General features: G+C 48.9%; 1 long non-coding RNA gene and 3 other non-coding genes across 6 annotated transcripts; 3 read left to right on the forward strand and 1 right to left on the reverse strand.

Moving 5' to 3' along the window:
- The first annotated feature begins 362 nt into the window (after positions 1 to 362).
- Positions 363 to 14,519, forward strand: LOC110147549 (uncharacterized). 3 transcript variants are annotated; one of them, XR_002316904.2, is made up of 7 exons: positions 363 to 480; positions 7,709 to 8,585; positions 10,475 to 10,667; positions 11,035 to 11,378; positions 12,524 to 12,596; positions 13,888 to 14,253; positions 14,340 to 14,519. It is a non-coding gene; the product is annotated as an uncharacterized lncRNA (long non-coding RNA). The 3 variants fall into 3 exon arrangements; XR_002316907.2 differs by having other exon boundaries at positions 13,888 to 14,065; positions 14,152 to 14,519; XR_002316896.2 differs by having other exon boundaries at positions 13,888 to 14,519.
- Positions 5,067 to 5,139, reverse strand: TRNAC-GCA (transfer RNA cysteine (anticodon GCA)). The gene has a single exon. It is a non-coding gene; the product is annotated as a tRNA-Cys (tRNA).
- Positions 9,854 to 9,988, forward strand: LOC139036837 (small nucleolar RNA SNORA71). Its single transcript, XR_011489700.1, has one exon. It is a non-coding gene; the product is annotated as a small nucleolar RNA SNORA71 (small nucleolar RNA).
- LOC139036835 (small nucleolar RNA SNORA71) lies at positions 13,136 to 13,269 on the forward strand. Its single transcript, XR_011489698.1, has one exon. It is a non-coding gene; the product is annotated as a small nucleolar RNA SNORA71 (small nucleolar RNA).
- Positions 14,520 to 19,853: the final 5,334 nt, after the last annotated feature.

Consider the following 19,853-nt stretch of genomic DNA (forward strand, 5'->3'; position numbering starts at 1 on the left):
AGACAGTGGAGAGCAGAGAAGTCTTAACTATCAACAGTCACTGAAAACACGATGAATATATGAGATGAACATTTAAATTAATGGAATAGAAATCATGTTCGCTATTTTTAGTAACACAAGACTTATTACCTAAGAAGGAACAGAGAAGTTATGAGGACTGCCTGATATTTTTCTAAAGATAGGGAAAAGATATTTCCATTTAGAAAGTTTAAAGAGAGAGGCAAAATATATATATATTTTTTATGATGACATACGAAAAGTCTCACTTTCAAAATACTGATCGCATTTATAAAGGATAGGGCTGTGACTGGGAGGCCAACATTCTGTCATCTTGGAGTTTGTGACCTCACAGTGGCTGAGAGATTCCTGCTGCCTGGACTTGGCGGGGCTGGGGTGGGGAGATGAGGTCTCAGCTGGCTAAACAGATTGTCCCAAGGAAGTGATGCCCAGGGTCTAGGCCGGAAGTCAGCAGCTGGCCTGGTGAGCCCTGCAGGAGCTCCAAGCTCCATCTCCGCACTAAGAATGAACACCATACTGGCAGTTCTGATTATCCTGTTCCTCGTCCTCCTCCTCGTCTTATTGATGCTCTGTTACTACGTCTTTCAGGAGGAATAGGCTTGGGCTTCTGCAGCCTGGGACTGAGGTCCAGTGGTAGCCTTGGCCAGTCCAGCTGCCCAGGGTCTCTGCTGTCCTGTGGCCCGGGTCTGGGCCTGTTTGGGGGTCTTCAGCAGCCCCAAACCCTCACTGGATGCTCGGACAGACTGAGATGAAACAGAGGGTCTCTCTACCAGGGTCAGTTCCTACCAAGGTCTCAGCACCCCCACTTCCCTGGGTCCCCTAGCTGGGTTCTCTGACTCCCACGACCTCTCTGTTACTAGTCTTGCTTCTGGTTCATTTTTATCCTGGGCTGAAGGCCACTGATTCTGGAGAGGGGGTCAGTGTGAGCTCAATGGTTTAAATGGCTCAGGCCTCTGCCATGGGGGCAGACAGGAGAAGAGGTGGCTTTCTCCCTTCAGAAACTGGCAGGCTGGGCCCTGGGGGACCAGAGTCCAAGAGAAAGACTGATAACTTTGGCTGGTGACATTGGACTTTCCTTCATTTGGTGTTGGACAATCCTTGAATACAACCTTTTTGACTAATGACTCTGGGCGGTCTTAGCTATTTAACTTGAGTTTCCCTGAACAACAGTTTTGGGCCTCCTTTGCTAATAACTGAGAAGTTCGTGGCTAATTAACTTAAACTTTCCTGGCTTGAGAATCATTAACTATTTTGCCTGAATACTTGAGCATTCCGGGATAATGATACTTGATTTTGGCTCATTCTCTCACATCATGCTAGTTGACAATATCAATTCTTTACTCTTTTTTAATATTTATGTATTTATGCGTTTGTTTATTCGGCTGTGCTGAGTCTTAGTTGCAGCATACAGGACCTTCTATCTTTGCTGTGTCATGTGAATTCTTAGTTGCGGCATGTGCGATCTAGTTTCCTGATCAGGGATGGAACCTGGGCCCCCTGCATTGCAGAATTGTAGCCTCAGGACCACAAAGGAAGTCCCCAATTCTTTCCTTTTATGACCTTGGGTCATCCTGGTCAAGGGCAGCAGACATCCCTGACTAATTTTCTGGAGCTTCTAGGATAAAAATAGAAAAATTCTTCTATGATTTCACCATTATGTATGAAATTGACTGATGGTTTCCCTGGTGGCTCTGTGGTAAAGAATCCGCCTACCAATGCAGGAGACATAAAAGATGCGAGTTCGATCCCTGGGTCAGGAAAATTCTCTGGAGGAGAGTATGGCTACCCACTCCAGTATTCCTGTCTGGAGAATCCCAGAACAGAGGAGCCTGGTGGGTTAGAGTTCACTGGGTCAAAAAGAGTCAGATATTTAAAAAAAAAAAAAAAGAGTCAGATATGACTGAAGTGACTAAGCACAATGTTTTATGATGTATATTCTATTTTTAGATTTCTAAGAATTTTTATAGCTATGAATATTACTTTTTAATCAAATTATGATGACCATGGTAGTAGCTAAAATGTATTACTAGTTTACTATTTAATGTAAGACATCAACTACTGAAAAAAGCACTTATCGTATTCACATATTTCAATGCATTATTTTACCTATTTTAATTTTTAAAAAATATATATTTATCTGGCTGCATCGAGTCTCAGTTGCGGCACACGGGATCCTCATTGCGTCTTGTGGGATCTTTCTTCATGGGGCACTGACTCCAGTTGTGGCTTGACGGCTTAGTTGCGTCAAGGCATGTGGGATCTTAGCTCCCCAACCAGGAGTTGAACCTGTGTCCCCTGCTTTGTAAAGCAGATTCTTAACTTCTGGACCTCTTGATGAAAGTGAAAGAGGAGAGTGAAAAAGTTGGCTTAAAGCTTAACATTCAGAAAACTAAGATCATGGCATCTGGTCCCATCACTTCATGGGAAATAGATGGGGAGATAGTGGAAACATTGTCAGACTTTAATTTTGGGGGCTCCAAAATCACTGTAGATGGTGATTGCAGCCATGAAATTAAGAGACGCTTACTCCTTGGAAGGAAAGTGATGACCAACCTAAAAAGCAGAGACATTACTTTGCCAACAAAGGTCCGTCTGGTCAAGGCTATTTTTCCAGTGGTCATGTGTGGATGTGAGAGTTGGACTGTGAAGAAAGCTGAGTGCCAAAAAATTGCTGCTTTTGAACTGTGGTATTGGAGAAGACTCTTGAGAGTCCCTTGGACTGCAAGGAGATCCAACCAGTTCATCCTAAAGGAAATCAGTCCTGAATATTCACTGGAAGGACTGATGCTGAAGCTGAAACTCCAATACTTTGGCCACCTCATGTGAAGAGTTGACTCATTGCAAAAGACCCTGATGCTGGGATGGATTGGGGTCAGGAGGAGAAGGGGACGACAGAGGATGAGATGGTTGGATGGCATCACTGACTCGATGGACATGAGTTTGAGTAAACACCAGGAGTTGGTGATGGACAGGGAGGCCTGGCATGCTGCGATTCATGGGGTCGCAAAGAGTCCGACATGACTGAGCGACTGAACTGAACTGAACCTCTGGACCACCACGGAAGTCTCTTAAATTTTTGAATTTTAAAATAAGCATAACATAAAATGTATGATCTTAGCCATTTTTTAAAAATTGTTTAAGTCTTTATTGAATTTGTTATAATATTGCTTATGTTGTTTATGTCCTGGTTTCTTGGCCATGGGGCATATGGGATCTTTGCTCCCCGATCAGGGATCGAACCTGCACTCTCTGCATTGGAAGGCAAAGTGTTAACCACTGGACTAGCAGGGAAGTCCCCATCTTAGCCACTTTTAAGTATTCAGCTCAGTAGTGTCCAGTACATTCACATCGTTGTGCAGTCAATCCCCAGAAATCTTATCATCTTTCAAACGGAAACTTACAGCCATCAAGTAGTAACTCCACTTTCCCCAGCCCCTGGCAACTACCATTCTACTTTCTGATTCTGAATTTGACTAATCAAGGAAACTTGTGTAAGTAGAATCATTCAGTTGTTGTTCTTTACTTGCTAAGCCATGTCCAAATCTTTGGGACCCCATGGACTGTAGTCGGCTAGGTTCCTCTGTCCATGGGATTTCCGAGGCAAGAATACTGGAGTGGGTTGCCATTTCCTTCTGCAGAGGATCTTCCCAGGCCAGGTATCAAACCCACATCTCTTGTGTCTCCACCATTGGTGGATGGATTCTTTACCACTGAGCCCCTAAGGAAGCCTGGAATTACTCAGTATTTGTCCTTTTATAACTGGTTTATTTCACTTAGCATAATATCATTAAGGTTCATGTATCTCATAGCATTTGTTTTTTTCCTTTTGAGGGCCGAATAATATTCCATGTGTGATAGACCACATCATGTTTATCCGTTTATTCGTCAATGGACATTTGAGTGGCTTCTACTTTCTGGCTATAGTGAATATATTGCCATGCACGTGGGTGGACAAATATCCCTAAAGACCCTGCTTTCAGTTGTTTCAAGGATATATCCATAAGTGAAATTGTTGGATCCTACAGCAATCCCATTTTTAATTTTTTGAGCAACCACCATACTATTTGCCCTGGCGGCTGCACCAGAGAGTTCCCTGGCAGCCTAGTGATTAGGATTCAGCGCTTTCACTGCTGTGGTCTGAGTTCAATCCCTGGTCAAGGAATTAAGAATCTGCAAGCTGCATGGCACAGCCAAAAAAAATTTTTTTCACACAGTAGCTGTGCCATTTTGCCTATTTGACCTACTTTAGAGTTGAAAAACTGAGACTCAGAAAGATTAAAAATTTTTATGTGTATTGAATTTATTCCCCAGGACTGCCATTAGAAAGTACCACAAACTGGGTGGCTTAAAACAGAAATGCATTCCCTCACTATTCTGGAGGTTAGAAGTCCAAAATCAACGTGACAGCAGGGCCATGTTCCCTCTGAAACTCTGGGTAAGATTCTTCCTTGCCTCTCCCTAGCTTTTGGTGGTGCCCATCAACCTTGGGAGTCACAAGGCATTCTCCTGGAATGCCTTTCTCCTTACTTGTAAGGACACCGGTCCTATTGGATTAATGGTCCTTCCTCTTGCAACATGACCTCATCTTAACTTACCTCTTAATTACATCTGTAAAGACTGTTTCCACAGCAGGTCACATTCCCAGGTACCAGGTGTTATGACTTCAACATAACACCTTTTGAGCGGTCATAACTCAATCCATCATATCTTGTCTTCTTCCCGATTCTGTGATATCTACCACACTTTTGACATCATTGCAATAAACTACTAGACTTCCCAATAGAAAACCATGCTAGCATTTGTGGGACAGAACTAATTTGATACTGGTGGATTATTAGACCATAAGCTTGGAACGAGGCAGACACAATGGGTTTCTTTCATTCATCCCTATACCTCCCGTTCATTAAGTGAAAGAAGTGAAAGTGAAGTCGCTCAGTCGTGTCTGACTCTTTGCGACCCCGTGGACTGTAGCCTACCAGGCTCTTCTGTCCATGGGATTTTCCAGGCAAGAGTACTGGAGTGGGTTGCCATTTCCTTCTCCAGGGGATCTTCCTGACCCAGGGATCGAACCTGGGTCTCCTGCATTGCAGGCAGACACTTTACCGTCTGAGCCACCAGGGAAGTCCCGGTCATTATACGAATAGAAAAACAAAAAGCAGCATTTGAAAAGGGGCATAGCTTTTCCAGTGCCTTTATGGGGAAAAATCCTTAACTGAACAGTTGTTTGGGAATTGTTTAGATGGTAGTTTTCCTTGTTCCTTTTTTAATTTCCTGCCAGTCAGGCTGTGATTGCCATCTGGCGGCCACACCCACTAGCACAGTACCGGCACAGAGTGGAAGCACGCACTTACCATGTATTGAATGAATGAATGAACAGAAGGTTCACTGGCAGAGCAGTGCGCTTGCCCCCTTTTTGCTGCTACTGTTCTGTTTTGATGACCAGTAGCAAGTGGCTGGTGGCTTCTCCTCCCCCAGAGCCTCCTTAAGCCCATTTTATCCACTCCTGAAAGAGCCTTGTTCCAGGCAGACTAATCATCAGCCTACTCCTGTTCTGGATAGGTCCCCAACACATCCCCGCCAGCAATAGACTCACTTCAAACATCCATCCCTTCAGGAGTTTGCAGAGCATGCACTGCAATTTTGTTTTGTATTTAACGTCTGCAGACACATGGCTGACTGACAAATAAGGCCAAGCCACTGAGCATGGACTGTCATCTGAATGCCCCAAGCAAAGGCTGTCACACTACTTTTGTTTCGAACCTTCGACATGCTGCCCTGTTTGCTGCTGTCTCGTTAGGTAGGCCAGTGCCGTAGATGAGAAAGTCATCTGAGATAAACACACACAGCGCATCAGGCAGCTGCCGACCTCCCATGCTCCATGCCACTGGTGGAATACCTTAATAATTGGCCATGGACGGGCTTTTCGCCAGGAGTGTTGGAGACAGAAACCTAACATATGCTAACAAAGAATTACATTATTGGGAAGCTTATTTAATTGAACAAGAGGAAGGGCAGAGGTGGAACTGAGCTTCCAAGGTGACAAACACCAGGGACTGAAATGCTACCAGGACTCTCTGTCCTGCATCTCCCCCTCTCTCTTTCTGTGGACTTCCGACTTTACATTTACTCCATTTCTTGCATGTGAGGTAGCAGGGGGATACATGCTGGGTTTTCCCTGAAGTACACATCCATCCACCTTTTACTGATGGGAGGCAGGATTGCCACATATGGTTGTGCAGGTTGAGCACTGCCCAACTCATGGACATGCCATTCATATTATTGTCTCTTGCTGAGAAGCAGAGATATTAGGGATGCTTGGTTGAACATAGCAAACACTTGATGCTTTCCTAGTGCATCCTTCTCTGGGCCAGCAGAGTCACCCTATGTACTACCATCCTGAAGGAGGGGGGAATTCAAAAATCTCCATTCTAATCCTTAAATGGTGGGCCCTTCTAATGAAGACTCTTGGGAATATCTTTTTTTGCCCCTCCCATGCTGCACAGCATGTGGGATCTTAGCTGCCCCACCAGGCATTGAACCTCGGCCCCGGCATTAGGAAACTCGGAGTCTTAATCACTGGACCACCAGAGTAGTCCCTGGAAGTATCTTTAAAGAGCAACACTTGGGGGGAATTTTCCCACAAGCTTCATGAGGACAAGTGGAAGATATTAATAACTAAACCTGTGACAGTGTAACCCATGCAGGTCCATTAGAATAAGAGAAAGGTTTGCAAGAAGTAGAGGGACCTTCTGAGAAATGCAATCCTTAACTCCACAATCTTGGAACTCTCAATTCTCAGCTACTTTCCAGGCCAAAGGACAGGCATGTCCACCTTTCTGTAGCTGGGGGAAGAGTCACCCATCTGGGAGGTGTCTCATCTCACGGGTGGGTTGGGAGGTACTGGGCGTGCAGAGGGGCCTAGGTGTTGAGCATGCATACATCTCAGGGTCTCTGTGGCTTGTCCTGCTTGGGACGCTTGGCCAAGACCCTGCTCCTTCCTGGGTGAGCTCATTGGGTAGGCAGGCCATACCCAGGGATACAGTGGGTGGAGGGTGGGTAACAACAGTGAAAGGAAGAGGGGCCGAAAGGTGGTCAAATCTGAGCTGGGTCCTTTGTCCACCTATTATACTGATCAAGCCTGGTTCTACCTGAGATTTACCAATATATTTTTAGGATGTTTACATTTCTAAATAAATTAGCTTATAATTTATTTTTTCTTTTATTGACCTTTTCTAATTTGGGAATTAGGTGAACTTAGAACTGTTTTCTCTTTTTCTCTTATCCAGGAGGCTGTATAATATAAAGCTTTGTAGAACTTACTTATTAAGACACTCGGTTATGATGTTTTCTTTATGGGAAGACTTAACTACTGATTCAATTCCTTCCAGTGTTATGAAATTATTTGGGTTTTCTATTTTTTCCTTAAGACAATTCTGTTAAATAGTTTCCAGAAAAGTGCTCATTTTACCAAAGTTTTAAATTTTACGAGTAAAAAGTCAAATAGATTGTTCTCTCATTTTTTTACTTTCTGCTCTGATTGTACCAACTTCCTCATTGCTAAAATTGTTTGGCTATGTTGCTCTAAATATGATAATACTCATTTTCTTCTATTTTAGTTTCTACTCTTGTTGTTTTATTGATTTTCACTTCGTTTGGATCCTTTCAGTTGTCCTTTTTCTCATTTTTTAAGCCCTCAGGAGCCAGGAGCTGACTGAGACACATGGAATTTTTCTTACACTTCAGAATCAAGTGAGCCCCTCTGCCATTACAACAAAGAAAATTTCTCTTTCTTCTCTTGCATCAATATTTAAAGATCATCTATTGCAGGCCATGCAATGAGATGCCCCATCCAGTTTCTAACTTCTTCACATCCCAGCACATACATCCACTCCCCCATCCTTACCCCAACATCAGCTTCTTAGTCTTTCTCTTCCTCCCTTTTCTGAACATCTTCCCATTTCCCTTTTCTGTCTGAGTCCTTCAAAACCCCAATAAGGCACACTTCCACCGTGAAGCCATCTTAATTTGGAAATTGGTTGAAGTATGAGTCTATTCATAGCCTGACAACTAGCCTCCAAGCTTTTCAGGATCCACACTCTCTCACACTCGAGATACAAAGTTAAGGAAGAAAGTATAGTTTTCCCAGCTTCAGCCCCTCGCACAACCTTTGTCAGAAGGCAGGACACCATAATTGACGTTCCCAGCAAGACTGAATTCAATAGGAAGAGTGAATGCCACAGAAAATCAGAGAGAAGAGAAGGAATAGACAGGTCAAAACTACAGACGTCCTAACCATTTAATAGTCGGATTGATGGTTGGGGAGATGGAATAAGGCTTGAATACTTGGCGGGTCAGAGTTTCAACTCCGATCCACTAGGGGGCGCGAAGAGACTGCTAGCGCGGGGTCCATCCGGGGATTCGCCGCTCTAGGCCCCAGCCAGACTCTCAACTGCAGTTCCGCCGGCGCCCAACAGATGGAGGGCGGGTCCTGTCTCCGAGTCGCCGGGAACCGTTCAGCATCTCACGTCGTCCAGTTTGACCTGCAGCCGACAGTCCTGGCGCCCCGGGTGAGTCACGCAGGACCGCCCCGGGACCCACGGCGGCCTCTAAGGCCGATTCTCCGTCCCCCCCTGCCCCCGACAGGAGGGGAAACAGAGGCCCGAGGGGTCGGGGAGTGCAGGTCAGCTTCAAGCCCAGTCTCACTCTTGGTTCTGAGCCGGTTCCCTTAGCTGCATGTGGACCTCTCTGCACTCGTGTTCTTGACAAAGGGGCCTCGAGTCACTGCACTACCGGCCGGCGCCGTTTTGGAGCGTCGGGTCCCGGGCCTCACTCGCCCGGTGGGGAGACTTGGGCCCACCGACGGCGAGAAGCGGGTCCGGGGATGCGTGGGCCCGAGGTCTCGCAGGGAGGTTCGTGCGGAGCCGGTGTGAACCGCACCCTTGCTGCGCCAGGGGCCCCCGATCACATCCCATCACCTCCGACTCCAGGGTTTCATCCCTGCAGCCGCTTGTCGATTGCAGGGCAAATATCTTCGTGACCATTGGCCCATTTCCCGTCGGTAACCTCTAAGGGAAAGTGTGCAAACCTCCACTTTAACTGAGGGCGCCCCCAGGGCCCTAGAAGAGCAGTCTGGCTTCCTGGGCCCCTGCTTCGCACTGAAGGCCTTCCCCTGTCTTTCCCGGGCCAGGCCCTGCACAGCTGAAGACCCTGCCTTGGGCGGCGCCCCCTCCTCTCCTGCAGGACCCTTCCCACACTGCCTGCCGCGGCCCCGCGGTGTCCAGGGACTGAGCTGTCTCCTGGGGCAGTGCTGGAGCTGTGGCCTTCCTGCCCTACTGCCCAGGGGGTGGTTCTTGGGCTTGAGGGTTCTGGGACCTGCCTTGCAAAGCCCTTGTGCGGGAGGATGGGGCTGGGTTTGGGGGCCAGGCAGGCCTGAGTTCAGATCCTGACTCAGCCCCTCGTTAGCCAGGGAACCTGGGGTGAGTTCCTTTATTCTGAGCTTTCCTTTCCTTCACGGGGGAAAATGGCAATCGCTCCGGAAGGGCAGAGACCTGGTCTGTGTTTTTCTTTGTCTTTGAACTCACAGTACTTGGCATGTAGTAGGTCCTCAGTTGGTATTTGTGGGGTGGATGAGTAATTGAGGCTTTTTTTTTTTTTTTTTAAACCAGAAGTTGGTTTTCCCCTGGCTTCTCTTGATGGGGGGGCGGTAGAACCTTTTCAGGAAGTGAGGCTAGTGCCTGGGGTCCTGGATCTGGCTGGGCGGCTTTCCCCTACCTAGGTGGAGAGCTGGCTGCTAACCTGGGCCCCTCTGCCTGATTCCCCATCTGCCCTTTTCTGCCCCTACATTCGAAAGTGATCGTGGGCTGCCCGTGCGTTAGTCATTGATAGTGCAGGGAGAGGAATTGCTGAAAGCATTTTCCCCGTGTTTGGAGGGTTCATGCCTGTCCCTTCTGAACTCGGGAGCTGTCACACACCCTCTCCCTCCTGCTGCCTTTTTAGATCTGCCTCCTGGCACCTGGTGTCCAGCTTACTAAGTGCTGTGAGGCTCAGTGCTAGTTGCTGAGAAGCTTTTAACTCATTGTTGACCAGGGGATTTTTGCAGAAACTAATGTCTGTGGCCAGTGATTTGTTATGAAAGTGATATTGATGCGTCTGCAGTCAATAATGTTTGGGTAAAAAAAGATGTATTAATAATAAGTCTCTGGTCAATAATGTGTTTTTAAAAAAAGGAAGATAAAGCATGGGCTGTTTCTTAGAAGCTGGGGCTGGTTATGCAGCCACTGTTTGGGTAATTTTCACCAAGAACATCCCTCCAGAAAGCCAGGTCCACCTCCCCTCTTTCCCCTTTCCAGGTCCTTAGTCCAGCTTGTGGTCTGGAGAGGCTTGACATGAGGTGAGGATACTAATCATCTTTCATGGGAATCATTGGTTTTCTTGTCTTTTGCCTGTCTCTGCTCAGATCTCAAGGTCAGTGCCGTGAGTATCGCCTGCTCGGTGCCTGGCAGGTGTCTGGTGCTCAGCAGCTGTGCAACATCTGCCCAGCAGGAGAGAAGGACAGGTCAGACACATCCCAGTGAGGTGGCGTGGCCCATCACGTCATGGAGAATCAGGGAAAGACTGCTTGTGGCCAGTCATCCTGGGCAGAGGTGGAGGTACTTCCTGTGTTTCTTTTCTTGGAGTTGTTCTTCCTGTTGACCAGTATTTATCCGTTGGAGGTTCCTTGGCATGAGACAGAGCCCAGTCAACTAAGGGAGAGTTCCCCAGGACCTGTGGTTACGGTGGCAGAACGGGAACAGTAATGCACTTGGACAAGGCTTAAATAGCAGGAATCACAGTAGTAATGCAATTGGACAAGGCCTAAATAGACACCAGACCTCACCTCTGCAGGAGGCCTGAGGTGCCTTTACCTCCTCACACACCCCCCCACCCCCTAACCCCTAACCCCCTGCCCAGGCCAGACATGGCCTGTGGGGTGCCACACACTCGAAAACCTATCCTGGACTTTCTCTTTCTATTCAGGATCCAGCTTCCAACATCTGTACAGAGTCATCTGAGTTTGCACAAAAGATGATCTGAAAAGCCATCTCTGTCCCAGATGCAGATGAGTTGTTGTCCTATGTGGAGTAGCGAACTCCTGTCCTGGGAATGAGAGGTGTGGCTCGTGAGTTGGGAACACAGCCCACGTTTGTGAAGCAGCCAGCTTCTCAGAGAACCAGGTACTCTGCCTGGGTTCCAGGACATGTGGTGACCAGGTGGCATCTAGGTTGCTCATCCAGGACTTCTTGATTGTCGCAGAGGAAGCAGCATGGTGCCTGGGGGTCCCTGAGAGGTGTCCCCATCCTGTCAAGAGGCAGCTGGCCCAGGTGAGTTCTGTTCCCTGGAGATCGGGGGCTTTGCCTCCTGCATGGTGCGTGAGGTCTCGTGTGGTCTGGGAATAGACAGAAGAGAGGTAAGGGTGACTTGGTCCTGGCGCTCAGCTTCACCCTCTCGGGGACTTTGAGGACACACCTGGTTCCTCTTTGTGTGCGTGGTCCTGAGAGGCCTTGGGGAGCCCTTCCTCAGATTGTTACGTGGGCAGCAGAATGTGTGGAGCGGGGAAAGGATTCTGACATGTCCCCTGTACCCGGGTGTCACTCACTTCTCTGCCTCCTCCTGCCTCTGGGACCTTCTCCTATCTCTGGATTCATCCTCCAGAAAGCAGGACTGCAGTGAGGCTATTTGTCTCCGGCTCATGTCATCCCGGTCTGTTACAACCTAAGAACCCCGTCACTTTTCTTTCAGAGGTGTCCTCGCTTTGTCTGTCCCTTCTGGGCCATGTGGAAGGCTTTTTAGCAGGACTAGAAGCAGATACTGGGTCCTCATGCTCAATTGGGCTGACTGCTCCAAGCCTCTGCCACTGGCCTCCTTTTTCAGTAAGCCCTCTGTCCTTTTCTGCCGCTGCACTTGGAAGTGATCCTGGGCTGCCGGTGGCCTGCTTACTGGTAGTGCAGACAGAGGAAACATAGCAGGGGTGTCTCGCATCCTCACTCCCTAGTTCTGGGAGATTTCTACACTTCTGTGTCTCTTCTGCCCACCCCTTGGGCCTCCAGGGCCTTGGGGTCTGTTGGGGTGTGCTAGTGTCATTGCTGGGGTGTTTCCTTCTGGCTCCTGCTGTTGGGAAACAGGCTTCTTTTGTGTGTTGCTTAAGTTCCCCTTGATGCCCAGTTGTCAGTCGGCCATAGCACGTTCCCATAAATCTGGCGATGGCATCCTTTTCTGCCTGTTACTGATCAGTTACACATCAATCAGCATTGGCACCCTGCCACAGACCATCCACTGTCTCCTTTTTCAGAGTTAACTACTGTTTTTGTGTGAAGAAATAGCATGTCTTTTCAGGAAATAACAACAGCCAACACTTGGGGGATGTTTACTGTCTGGTAACTCTGTGCTAGGCCCTTTCCTGGTGCCTTTGCCCTCCTGTGAGCAGGGGCAAGTCGAGCGCTCACCCTTGGCTTCTGGTCTGTTGCAGACGAGTCCACTGTGTGCAGAGGGGTCATGGAAGCTGCCATGTCAGGAGCATTCTAGACCCCAGTGTCCTTGAGGTAAGATCTCTGGTCCATTCTCTAGAGTGTTGGGTCCTCTCACACAGTGGTCATGTGTGTGTTCCCAGGGCCTTTGGGTGAAGATGTAGGGGAGCTGAGAGGTGGGATGAAAGCAGCATCCACGAGTCCCCAGGTCCACTCACCACCCCAGCCCTGGGCAGCCTGGATCACGTCTGGCGCTTTGCTGTCTTCAGCGGCTGCTGCAGGGATGATACCTCTCGAGTCCCATCAGGGCACTGGGAGTTATGGGGTATCTGCCCTCCTCCCCGGAGTGTGGGCAGAAGCATGTGAACCTGGGTGTCAGAGTGAACCTGGGCGCCAGAGATTCCGCCCCTGGGCTTGAGGCTCCTTTGACTGCCATCTCAGTCAGCATCCTCTTCAGAACCTGGTTTCTGTCATTTGAAAAACCACAGCTGTGTCGGAGGTGACTTGGTGGTACCCAAGACCATGCGAGTCCTGTAATCTCCAGTCTAATATTTTCCCAGTGTTTCTGCCCAGCGTCGGGCTTCTCCTCGCAGAGCGCTCTCTGCCCCGGATGCACCTGCATTCAAAAGAGACCACGGGCTGTCCGTGCTCTGGTCGTTGACAATGCAGGGAGAGAAATTGTGGAAAGCAATTTCCCGAGTTTGGAGGGCCCGCACCTGTCCCTTTCAAATGCTGGCGCTTTCCCACACTCCAGCTTCTCTCCAGCCTGAGCTTCCCCCTCAGGCGCTGGGGGCTCCTTTGTGACAGGCAGTGACGTCTCAGTGTGGCCTCCTGTTACCAGAGCCAGGCCGTGGCCATGTCAGGCTTTGAGACATTAGGGGGTGCAAGGAGCCAGGCTGCGTTACGCATAATGAACACGCACGATGTCGGGTGGTGTGTGGTCACTGCTGTAAGATTGTCAAGGGGAGCAGCTGTTGGGAGGAGGCGGTGGACCGGCCTTGGAAGGACTGAGATGTGATGACCACAGGAGGGACTTCAGGGGGAGGGGAGGAACATGAGGATGAGCTGAGGCCGGGGTGAGTGTCGCACCTGGGAGTCGGGTGTGCAGGCAGGTAATGGAAGTGTGGGGGGAGGGCTGCTGGCGGTGGCGGTCCCCCTCCGACATACAGTGGGGGGCGGGCCGAGTGGGAGGAGATCCTGAGAGCAGGCTCTCCAGCCGCCTCTCTGCCAGTTCCGACGTTTGCTCTGTTACCCTCAGGTGCAGTTTTAAAAAGATAATGTTCCTTTAGACTCTTCTCTGGGAGCTTTGAGATGTCCTTTTTGAGCTGAGTTTGGTGTGACTGACTATTTGGGGGCATTCTCACAGATGTTGGCTTGAAGAAAGGTGAGGTAACATCGGAGAGCACCCCCCTGTTGTGACCTCCTGCCCTGTGACCTCCCCATCACGCTGGGGGTGCTGCCTTGGAAGACGCCTCAGGGATGGGAGCACTGGCCTCTCAGGATGGTGAGCTGGGTCCCAGCTCCGCTGGAGGAGCCTCCTCGTGGTGAGTTACTGCCAAGGAGCTAAGTGGGCCTGTGTTTCTGAGACAGACATTCCGAGCTGCCAGCCGCATCTGACCGCCTCCTCTAGGTTGTTTTGGGTCTGATCACAGCCTAGCAGACTGAAGAGGGGTGTTGCTGCATGACCACCGCCAGCCCTTCTTCTCCTGTTGCCTCGGCCCCGTGTGACCAGGTCAGGGGCCTGGGAAAGGCCTGGGACTCTGGGGCCCTGGGATTCACAGCTGGACACCTTCAGCTGGCTCTGCCCCTCCCCAGCAGGTGCCACAGGGCACGGCGGACCCAGAAGACTGGTTTCCTTCCATCTGGACCAGGTCCTCCAGTGGCCTCCATGTCCCCCTCTCTGCTCCTGGTGTAACTTTTAGAACCAGGAGCTCCTGCTGGAGGCGTCTGTACTGGGCATCTTGTCCTCTCACCCACTTCAATAAATCATGAAACTGCCCTGCCGCTTGCTTCTTTTGTTTCCTTTAATCCCTGCCTCCCTCTGCACAGCTGGGTGGAGAGACCGTGGGTCACAAGGGCAGGTCTTTCAGTTTCCACTCACTGAGACTTTCTACTTCACACACTCCTGAGGCCTGACCTGGGGATGGGATGTAGAATTGCGAATTGCCATGGGTTTGAATGATCCCAAGTGCTCTGGGGGCTCAGGTTTCGGAGAGAAGGGAGCTGTTAGAGTTGCTGGCAGAGAAACGTTTGCACCAGGGCTTTGGAAGGATGAGGAGGGGCTGGACGTAGAGACAGAGTCAGGCGCTGAATTTCTCCAGGAGGGCAGGAGAACCCTGGACTCTGGGGTGGTAGTACCTGGGGTGAATTTAGGGAGAGGATTTTGAGCAGGAGTAGAAGAGGGATGTAGTAGGAATAGCTGCCCTCGGGAGGACTCTGGGGGATGTAGTGGGCAAAGGCCAGGTGTTGGGCTTACATAAGAGTTCATGGTTAGTCAGAAATCCAAAGTGTATTGTGACTTCCCTGGCGGTCCAGTGGTTAAGACCATGCTTCCACTGCAAGGGGCACAGGTTCGATCCCTGGTCAGGGAGCTAGGATCCCACATGTCATTGCAGTGTAGCCAAAAAAAGAGGACATGTTTTTGACCATTCAGCTTGTTCACTTTCAAATTATAAATGATGCTCACCCCAACCCAGCCTCTTAGGTCTGCCCTCCCCTGCCTTCTGCCACCCTTGCCCACCTGACCCTCAGCCCCAGGAGAGGTCTCCCACTGTCCAGGGAAGACACCTGGGGCCTCCTCATGGCACATGGTCTGTGTCCACCCTCATCTCACACATCACACTCCAGAAGCACCACATGCTGAGCCATGCTACTACATAATATCCCTGACCACACCGCCACTTTGCGAGCCTGTGTACATGCCTGGAAACCCCCTTTCATTTCAGATGCTTGCCTGACTTGTGTCACTTCCTGCAGGAAGCCTTCACTGGCTACACCACCACCCAGCCTGGATTCCCTGCCCTTCCTTTCATTCACATCAAGAGTCGGTTTTGTGCACAGTGGGCTTCTCAGGTTCGATCCCTTGGTCAGGAAGATCCCCTGGAGAAGGAAATGGCTTTCATTCACATAAGGTCAATTGGGCAGGCCTAATTCTAGGAATTGGTAAATGGAAGAAGGCAGAAGAGCAAAAACCCCTGACTTTACGGTGCTTCCATTTTAGAGGACAGAGACAGACCATAAAGTATTAAAATGTCTAGTATGCTAGAGAAGGACTAAGGGAAAAAACAGTTGAGCAGAGAACTAAGACAGGAAGCCTGAGGGCAAGTTGGGGGTGTGGCCCTTTGATCTGGAGAAGGCCTCCCCAGGAGGTGTGATTTGAACAGAGTGAGGGGCGATAACCTCGGAGTGTTCTTGGCAACCTGTGCGCCAGCTGTCACAGCATGGACTGGGGCTGGGAGGCATCTTTCCTCTGAGATACAGACCCAGGGAACTGCAGGACTATGGCTACTTAGCAACGTCAGCCATGTGCTGAGGGTGGCGGCCAAATCAAGCTGTGGTTAGCTAGTCAGACCAGGCTGTGTGCATCATGAGGGCAGGCTCTCCACTGTCAACTTGGGCCCCTTTGCCCCACCCCCATCCACAGACATCACCCACGGGCAGGCCTATCCTATGACCTGGTCAGGGAACTAAGATCCCATGTGCCATGCAGCGTAGTCAAAAAAGACATGTTTTTGACCATTCACTTGTTCACTTTCCAATTATAAGTGATGCTCACCCCAACTTAGCCTCTTAGGTCTGCCCTAGGTCGAGGACCAAGAGCAGTGCTAACCAAGCCAAGCGTGTTTTCCTTTTGGGCTGAGTGTGTCAAGCGTGCGTGCTCACTCTTGCAACCCTGTGGACTGTAGCCCAGCAGGCTCCTCTGTCCATGGGATTTTTCCCAGGCAAGAATACTGGAGCGGGTTGTCATTTCTTACTCCAGGGGATCTTCCCAACCCAGAGATCGAACCTGCGTCTCTTGTGTCTCCTGCATTGGTGGGTGGATTCTTTACCACTGCGCCACCTGAGTGTGTCAAGAGCCTGAGTAACTGCTTGCAGGAACAAAAACAAAACAGGAAGAAATGGAGGATTTAAGTCCGTTTAACAGCAGAGTCCAAGACTTCTCTGGTGATACAGTGTTTTAAGCACCCACTTTGCAGTTAATGGGACCTGGGTTCAATCCCTGAGCTGGGCAGATTCCATATGCTGTATAGCAACTAGGCCCACGTGCCCCCAACTATTGAGCCCGTGTGCCTCGGAGCCCATGCCCTGCAACAAAAACCACTGCAATGAGGAGCCCTTGCACCACAAAGTAGAGAAAGTCTGCGTGCAGCAACGAAGACCTGGCGCAGCCAAGAATAAAATAGAGCCCGGAGGTGCAGAGAGGTGAGCTCCTGTTGTAGGCAAGAGAGCCACTTCTGGAATTCTTACAGGGACAGGATGAGATTCCAATTTCTAAACCACATTCATACTCCACAAGGCCTGGCTCTGGAGTCAGAGCAGCTCTCAGACTTGATATGAGGCCTGGGGTTCAGCTTTCCCTGAATTTTTACAAGGTGTGGTTGGTCATGTGACCAAAATTCCCATCTTATTTTCTTCCTTAGAGCCGTTACATTCACCATCACTGTGCCATTAAATGAGTCTCTGCTGATAACAGCCTATAGTGTGTTATAAGCATAGTGGCTGACACAGGTGAGGAGCTCAATGTATATTTAATGAAGGATGAAGCCAGTGGTGGCCTGGACCACGGGTACAAGGAATAGTTCACCGAGGCCCCTCTGTTTCCGTCACCTCAACTGCCATGTCACCAGGATATCTAATTCCACCTACATTAGGAAGAAACCTAGGGAAATCATTAAGAGCCTGTTGAAGTCTTTTTTTCTTTTTGGCTGTGCCCTGCAGCACTCGGGATCTTAGTTTCCTGACCAGGGATCAAACCTGTGTCCCCTGCAGTGGAAGCACAGTCTTAACCACTGGATCGGCAGGGAAGTCCCAAGAGCCTGTTGAACTCTGATGTCCCTTAACTGTTGCGGGGCCTGGAGCACATTATTTTGCCTCCTTGAATCTCAGTTTCTGGCTCTGTAGTTTGACCATTATAAGGACCTACCACAAACAGTAATGATGAAACAAGATGATGCATGCTAAAGGCATAACACAGTACCTACCTAACACTGAGTGCTCTGTACATATCAGCTGTTTTTGATGAGTCTGTCTAGCTTGCTGATAGTTAAAAATGAATAACAAATATAAAATGTCATTATGACAGACTCATCTGTTAATGTGACACCATGAATACTTACTTCTGTGCAGGTCTGCAGGCATCCCAGTGGGGCTGGTGTTAATCATCCCTATCATGGAATGAACTTTTATTAAATTCCATGTGCTGTACTAAGTGAGCCTCTGTATATAATTACTTCACTTAATCTTCACAACCACCCAGTGAGGTAGACTTAATTATCCTCCATTTTATAAATGAGGAAACTGAAGCTCAGAGAAATGAAGGGACCTGTCTCCCTTCCAATGAGCAGCCCAGCTGGTTACCATCTCCTAGTGTATGAAGTAGTGAAAAATGTTGCAGGCTGATTTCATAAATAGCACAAGCATACGAGGTTGTCAGATGCTTGTTTGTACTGGAAAACTGGAAATTAGGATATTTTACTATTCCCTCCATCTGTTTCAAATTATTGCCTATTATCCAGTCTTCCTAAAATATTCCGCATTCAAACCACCAGTCTTGAGGACTGAACCTGTGAACCTGACACATACAGAGACGATGGGCATGTTTCAGCCAATGCCAAAATATTGTGTGCATCTCCCTATGGTTGTGTCTGAAGGAGGACTCGTCCTAGCTCTTCCAAGCTTGAGGATACTTTTGCAGGGTATGATTGAAGTGACCCAAGAACCAGGATTAGGGTCAAGAAGAGCCATGAGGGCCTTCCCTGGTAGTCCAGTGGTAAGAACCCACCTTCCAAAAAAATAAATAAATAAAAAGAACAAAAAAGGAAAAAAAAAAAAAAAAAGAACCCACCTTCCAATGCAGGAGAAGCAGGCTCTATCCCTGGTCGAGGGACTGAGATCCCACATACCACATACTTGCAGCAACTAAGCCTGAGTGCTGCAACCACTGAGGCTGCACATTCTGGATGACTAGAGTCCCTGCACCACCATGCAAGATCCCACATGATGCAATTAAAATCCTGCATGCTGCAACTAGGACCCGGTGTAGCCAAATAAATAGTTTCTAAAAATATAACTAAAGTCAAGGTTATTTTAAAAAAAACAAAGAAGAGCTATGAACCTAACAGCAAGAAGCAGAGACATTACTTTGCCAACAAAGGTCTGTCTAGTCAAAGCTATGGTTTTTCCAGTAGTCATGTATGGATGTGAGAGTTGGAATATAAAGAAAGCTGAACGCTGAAGAATTGATGCTTTTGAACTGTGGTGTTGGAGAAGACTCTTCAGAGTCCCTTGGACTGCAAGGAGATCCAACCAGTTCATCCTAAAGGAAATCGGTCCTGAATATTCACTGGAAGGACTGATGCTGAAGCTGAAACTCCAATACTTTGACAACCTGATGCAAAGAACTGACTCAATTTGAAAAGACCCTGATGCTGGGAAAGATTGAAGGCGGGAGAAGGGGACGACAGAGGATGAGATGGTTGGATGGCATCATTGACTCAACGGACATGAGTTTGAGTAAACTCTGGGAGTTGGTGATGGACAGGGAGGCCTGGTGTGCTGCAGTCCATGGGGTCACAAAGAGTCGGACACAACTGAGCAACTGAACTGAACTGAACTGAACTGAACTGACCAGAGGCTCTGGTGAAGCCACTGGTGGGAGTTATACATAGCAGAATCAAGCCAGGAGAATGGAGAGCTGGGAGAATGTAGGTTCATTTGTCCCTGCAAAAAAGAGCTGAGAATCGGAATACAAGGATCAACAAGAAAGTTTCTGCCCTCGGGGCTTCCCTGGTGGCTCCGCGGTAAAGAATCCGTCTGCCAATGCAGGAGACATGGGTTCCATCCCTAATACAGGAAGGTTCCATATGCCATGGAGCAACTAAGCCTGAGTGCCTCAACTGTTCAGCCTGTGCTCTAGAGCCCAAGAGCTGTAACTGCTGAAGCCCACGAGTGCCCCGGAGCCTGTGCTCTGCAACAAGAGACACTATTGCAATGAGAAGCCCACACACCACAGCTAGAGAGCAGCCCACAAAGCAACAAAGACCCAGTACAGCCAAACATAAATAAATAAAATTATATATGTATATAAAAAAGAAAGTGTCTGCCCTCCCAGGG

This window comes from Odocoileus virginianus, chromosome 9 (genome assembly GCF_023699985.2).
Source record: "Odocoileus virginianus isolate 20LAN1187 ecotype Illinois chromosome 9, Ovbor_1.2, whole genome shotgun sequence".
NCBI classification, from domain to species: Eukaryota; Metazoa; Chordata; class Mammalia; order Artiodactyla; family Cervidae; genus Odocoileus; species Odocoileus virginianus.